Raw genomic sequence first — 6,000 nt, forward strand, 5'->3', positions numbered from 1 at the left:
TCCTCAGGCTGGATCCAAGGAGAGATATCGATGGCTAGCAACACAGGTGGGACTGGGGTCCTCTCCACGTCCAGCAAAGGGTTAAGTCTGGGAGTGCACATCTGTAATCCCAGCTCTGGAGGTAGAGGTAAGATCAGGAGTTCAAGGTCCTCAGTGACTGCACAGCAAGTTCTAAGCAAGTCTGAACTACATGAGACCCTACCTCAAAAACTCACAATAAATGAAAATCTAAAAAGAAATACTGAACCCGGTCTCACCGTTACCCTGGGCAACAGCAGAGCCATGTGGGAAGGACTGCATCTTCCTTCTAGGCTTGAGTCAAGAACTAAGTCATCCTGATCATTTCAGATTGGGTACCTAAAGCTGCAAAGAGGAGATCAGAATCTTCAGATTTCTTACTGAAGGAGAAAAAAACACTGTATCCAACAGTTAACAATGGCAGAAGTGAAGTTGCTGTTCTGGAAGTTCTTCCAAAACAAGGGCAGCTGTCTGTGGGAGATGTAACCACGAAGGTGCTGTGTAAACCCAAGCTTTTGTCCTTAAAATCCTTGACTCTGGAAAAACCAGGGAAAATGCAACAAGTAGCACAGAATACAATTTGCCAACAAGAAATGGTAGAAAAAGAAGAACACCAAATGACCTACTGATCAAGAGCATTCTAGGGAGTACCCTGCCTTACCTACTATTTAATAACTAAAAACTATTCTGTAGGCTGAAAGTAGTACCTAATGAAACTGGATATTCATATGATTCAACAACACTGAGATTGACAAAACTTGGGAAGCAAAACACTGGTTTATATTAAAAGCAGTACTCTGAACCAAAAAAAAAAACCTGAGAAGTCCAAGGGCCTTCCAGCTACGTAGCCTAATGGTCTTTCTGGCTATGGAACTTTTTCTAAGTAGATCTCAAATTTAAAGGGAAAATAGCTTGAGAAATGGAACAAGTTTAAAGGAAACAGAAATGAAAATTACAATGAATGCTCGGGCAAAAGGAGGCTCAACAGGCTGTTCCACTTGGACAAACAGAGCTGGCTGGAGTCCAGGTGACAGGCCTGTAGAAGGATCTTTGTAACGTTAAAGTGTCACCTCCAAAAAACTGGGCTATGCTTTCTGAGTATCTTGCCCCTTTGCCTATCTCTGAACAGACAAGAGCAACAATTTCCTCCCATCACTCAGGAAGCAGCAACAGGGGGATCTCTGATCTCTGTGAGTTCCAGGCCAGCCTGGACTAGCTAGTGAGACCCTATCTCAAAAAAACAAACAAACAAAAAAAAAAACAATTTCCACTTTTCAAGTCATTTTGAATTTTTTGGTGTGTTTGTGGTGACAGGAATTGAACCCAAGGCCTAGGCAAGCTCCCTACTGAGCGACAGCCCCTTCCCTTCCTGTGCTCTTCATTTTGGGACAGTTTTGCTAAGTTGCCCAGGCAGGCCTTGAACCTGCAATCCTCCTGCCTTAGCGTAGTAGCTAGGATCACAAGCCCACCTAGTCTCTTCCTTACTTTTTTTTTGTTCTTTTTGAGACAGGGTCTCCCTGTAACCTCAGCTGTCCTGGAACTCACTATGTAGACCAGACTGGCTTCGATCTCACAGAAATCTGCCTGCCTCTGCCTCCCGAGTCAGTCTCTATTTTCTAATAATGTGCTCCTGGATTGGGTAGAGAAATGGTAGCGTGCTTGCCCAGTGCACAAGAGGCCCTGGGTTCCAGCCCCAACACAAAAAATAAAATATTTTCCTCAACAAAATTAACAACCTTGAAAACAAACTTCTCTACATGTAAAGCAATATACAGGGAGTCTGAACAGATAGTGCAAAGCTGAAACAGAATATTCCAAGAAAAAGACAAACAAGCCACATTGGTGGCAATGCCTGCAGCCCCAGCACCTGGGCGGTAGAGGCAGGAGGGTCAGCAGTTCAAGACCAGCCTCTGTGAGTTGGCAGCTACTTAAGACTCTGTGTCAAAGAAAAAAGGAAGAAAAAAAAAGGAAAGAATTTTTTCATCCTTCCTTTATTTATATTTTGCTTATTTTTTATTTTATGTTGTATGAGTATACTGTTTCCATGTAAGTGCATCCATGTCATGCAATGCCTGTGGAGGTCAGAAGAGGGTGTTGTATCCCCTGGAACTGGAGTTACAGATGATTAACCACCATGTGGGCGCTGGGAACTGAACCTGGGACAGCCAGTGCTCTTTACTGCAGAGCCATCTCTCCAGAGCCCCCTCACCCCCAGCAACACTGAATGTCGTGAGCATGTCAGATCAGCGCTATAATGCGGTGTCAGTGAATGCTCAGAAGTAACAACCAGCAATGTCATTGTAGGACGGGCATCTGGAGCTGCTCTTCCAGTCACAGTAAAGGGTCCAAGTAGGGTCCCGTCATGGGAGCACAACAAAGGATGGGCCCCATCACCCTGAGGCAGAGAACTGCAGGTATGAAATGACCCATATTAAAGCCAGAGAACAAGAGAGGGCCGTCATGCTTCATTTGCTTGGAGCATTTGTTGCACGCATCTCTTACAAATGGCCTTCTAAATATTTTGCCTCTGAATACACACAAGGCCCAAGTTGGCCCAAGGTGAGCATTAAAGATCTTAGGTTTGAACTAGAGAGATAGCGGTTAAGAGTGCTTGCTGTGGGGCTGCAGAGACGACTCAGCAATTCAGAGCTATACCTTGCAGAGCACCTGAGTTTGGTTCCTAACGTCCACAACAAATGGCTCACAACTATCTTTAACTCCAGCTCCAAAGGATCTGGTATTTCTAGCCTCTATGAAGCCTTACCTATGCACGCACATGCACACGTACACACGTACACACACACACACACACACACACACACACACGCATACACACAAAAAAGGAAAGAAAATCCTTCATATGGGTGGTGAGATGGTTCATCAGGTAAAAGCCATTTGCTTCAAAGTCCGATGATTTGAGTTTGATCCCTAAGTCCCACAATGGTGGAATGAATCCATTACTCCAAGTTGTCCTCTGACCTCCACATGCACACACATAAGCATACAAAAACAAACAGATGTAATTAAAGAACTAAAACCCAACATTTGCACAAAGGCCACATTCTGAATGTGAACAGCACTTGGCGGCCACAGGTTGGGCAGGTCCTACTACCAGGACCTGGGAGACAGCAGGGCTCAGGATTATTTTTTAGACATTCTCAACCTGGCTGCAGAGTCTTTCAATGACTGAATATACAGGCTGCGTCTACCATTCTACTGAATATACAGACTGGCGTAAGCATGAGTGCATACAAAAACACCCACAAGACAACCATGGCAGACAACCACAGACTATTTTTAAACAGCTAGCAAGGCCACACTAAACCACAACAAATATCTGAGGTGATAAGATATGTCAATCATCCTGATGCAATCACTACAAATTATAAACATGCATTGAAATTTCAGACTGCAATTCATAAATATGTACAATTACCATGTGTGCTAGATAGCTTTAGTGTCAACTTGACACACCTGGGTAGGGGGATCCCCAATTGGGGAGCTGCCTCCATTGGACTGGCCTGTGGCCATGTCTGTGGGGCATTTTCTTGATGAAGTGAGGTGGGAGGGCCCAGCCCACAGTGGGTGGTGCCACCCCTGGGCAAGTGGGCCTGTGTTGCATAAGAAAGCAGGCTGAGCAGGGGCCAGGAGAGCAAGCCAGTAAGCAGCAGCCAGTAAGCAGCGTTCCTCCACGGCCTGTGCTTTAGTTCCTGCCTCCAGGTTCCTTCCCCGAGTTCCTACCTTGGGCTCCCTCAGTGATAAACTGTGACCCAGGAGATGTAAGATAAAATAAATCCTATCCTCCCCAAGTTGGTATTGGTCAGTGTTTTGTCACAACAATGGAGAAGTAAACTAGAACATCATGCCAATTAAAAAATGCGAAAATGTTACTGTGTTTATTAAAAATATTTGAAAGTTTTCCTACAAAGATGCTTATCACAGAGCTGTTCTAGTAGCAGAAAACTACAAAGAAACTCCTATCCCATGGAAGGCAAGGAGTTAAATGACAGTTCCTAAGCACCAGGGCTACCACTAAAATCTTTAACAAGACTGGAGAGGACAGAAAATGGTAGGTGCATTCTCACAACAGATCAAGTTAAAGTTTGACATAGGCACGGACAGAATAGGGCCATTTCCATTTTAAAAAATGCTTTTCACAGAAAAAAAGATCAAGTATGTACACCCCAATTACAACAGGTAATGCCTTTAAGGGATGACAAATTGTTTTATTGTCTTTGTTTTCTGTGTCTTGTAATTTTTCTACAATTAAGCCAAGAGTCTACAACCCCCTAACTCCAAATCAAAAGAGCTGTATCTCCAGAAGTTGGTAGCAGACTAGTCCAGCTGCAAAAGCTGACCTTGACTGACATGATCAACTGACATGCTCACACTGGTATTGATCACATTCACTGTAGTCACAGGTTTTACCACAGAAACATACTGTGCCTGGCGTGTCACAGTTCCACTAAGGGCTCTACCACTCTCCCAACTACAAAACTAGATTCCAAACATCAAGCAAGAGATCACAGACCTGGCTTAGCCTGTGACCCTGCCATCACCACAGCCACATTGATGCCTTAAAAATGGTTCCTCTCAACAGGCATGTTGGCACATGCCTGTGGTCCTAGCACTCAGGAGGCAGAGGTAGGTGAATCTCTGTGAGTTTAAGACCAGCCTGGTCTACATAGTGAGTTCCAGGCCAGCTGGAGCTACAGGAAGACTCTGTCTCAAAAAGCCCAAAAAAAAAAAAAAAAAAAAAAAAAAAAAGGTTCTTCTTCTGTGAAAGGCAGGGAGCCTGTATCACCAGTTACTACAGATTTTAAATGGCACCATGAAAGTCAAGTCCTTTGCAAACAGGCTCCTTGTTTCAACTCATCAAAGGTGGGAGCATCTGGATCCCAATGGATGACATTGGCAGTCAAACCCCTGGGCCATGCCAGGCCTTGCCTATTTTGGTTCACCCAACATTACCTCAGAAGGTGGGGGCCTGCCCAGGCATGCTCTACCTATGAAGCACAGGCTTGGAGAAACTTTCTGGCCTGTGTGAGTTACAAAGCCGTTCCAACTCTGGAGCTGCTGTGCCATGAACGAGCTCCAGGTCAGTGGCTGAAAGTAGCCGGGCTCCCAGCCCCATCGACCGCCACGACAGTGGCCAACAGATAGAACTGGCTTCACGACAGACAATGAACTTATTTGAAAAGCTCATTTTGATTTGTAAACTAAATGAACTTGATCTATAAATTACTGAGGAAGGATAAATGGGAAGCCCTACCATATAATTTCTAGCATTGCTACCACTAACTCTAACCACACCAAAGTTATTTGAGGATGTTCTGTGGACACAACATATTATACAATATAATTTTCTACACCACAGAAAATCTCCCAGTAATCTTTTGGAAATCAGTGTGGGAAACATTTTCCAAGAAGGATTCAAAAAGGAGACCACGATCCCACCCACAGGAGAGACTGGCTTTTCCACGTACAGAACCCCCACTGTCTACTTTTGGCGCTTCCTTGGTGTGTCTGGGCTACAAAACCCAGTAATTTACTTTGCTACTCAAGACGAGGGCAGAAATAGCCTGGACTTCTTGCAAACCAAAATGCACAGCTGTTTGGGGTGAACAAACCCAGGAAGGGGGATTGAAGGGATTTTTCTGGCAGAGAATGCAACTTTCACTGGGACCATAACCTCTTCTGACAAGTGTACATGTTGAAGCTGACTGGACACAAATCAGTTCTTCCGACTACAAGGCTGTCCTGCTACTTCCCAGCTCCACTTTTTGCAACTAATGCAGTAAAAACTGAACTTGATTAGAGAATTCAGAAAAAGGAAGAGCGTAGGCTTTCTACACCTATATAAAGTGCCTTTTACTACAAATAGCTACCCTACTCAGTTTTAAGAGTGGTATTCTTGTTGGGCGTGGTGGCGCACGCCTGTAGTCCCAGTACTCAGGAGGCAGAGGCAGGCGGATCTCTGTG

The 6,000-nt window shown here is 44.6% G+C and overlaps 1 protein-coding gene and 1 pseudogene across 12 annotated transcripts in view; one reads left to right on the forward strand and one right to left on the reverse strand.

The window, feature by feature from the left end:
• The window catches only part of Anks1a (ankyrin repeat and sterile alpha motif domain containing 1A), a 185,550-nt gene that overhangs the window by 170,545 nt on the left and 9,005 nt on the right, over window positions 1-6,000 (reverse strand). The gene's annotated exons all lie outside the window — the stretch shown is intronic.
• On the forward strand, window positions 436-647 carry LOC103739676 (annotated as a pseudogene).

Source organism: Nannospalax galili, unplaced genomic scaffold (assembly GCF_000622305.1).
Source record: "Nannospalax galili isolate Female #2095 unplaced genomic scaffold, S.galili_v1.0 scaffold538, whole genome shotgun sequence".
In the NCBI taxonomy this organism is placed as follows: domain Eukaryota; kingdom Metazoa; phylum Chordata; class Mammalia; order Rodentia; family Spalacidae; genus Nannospalax; species Nannospalax galili.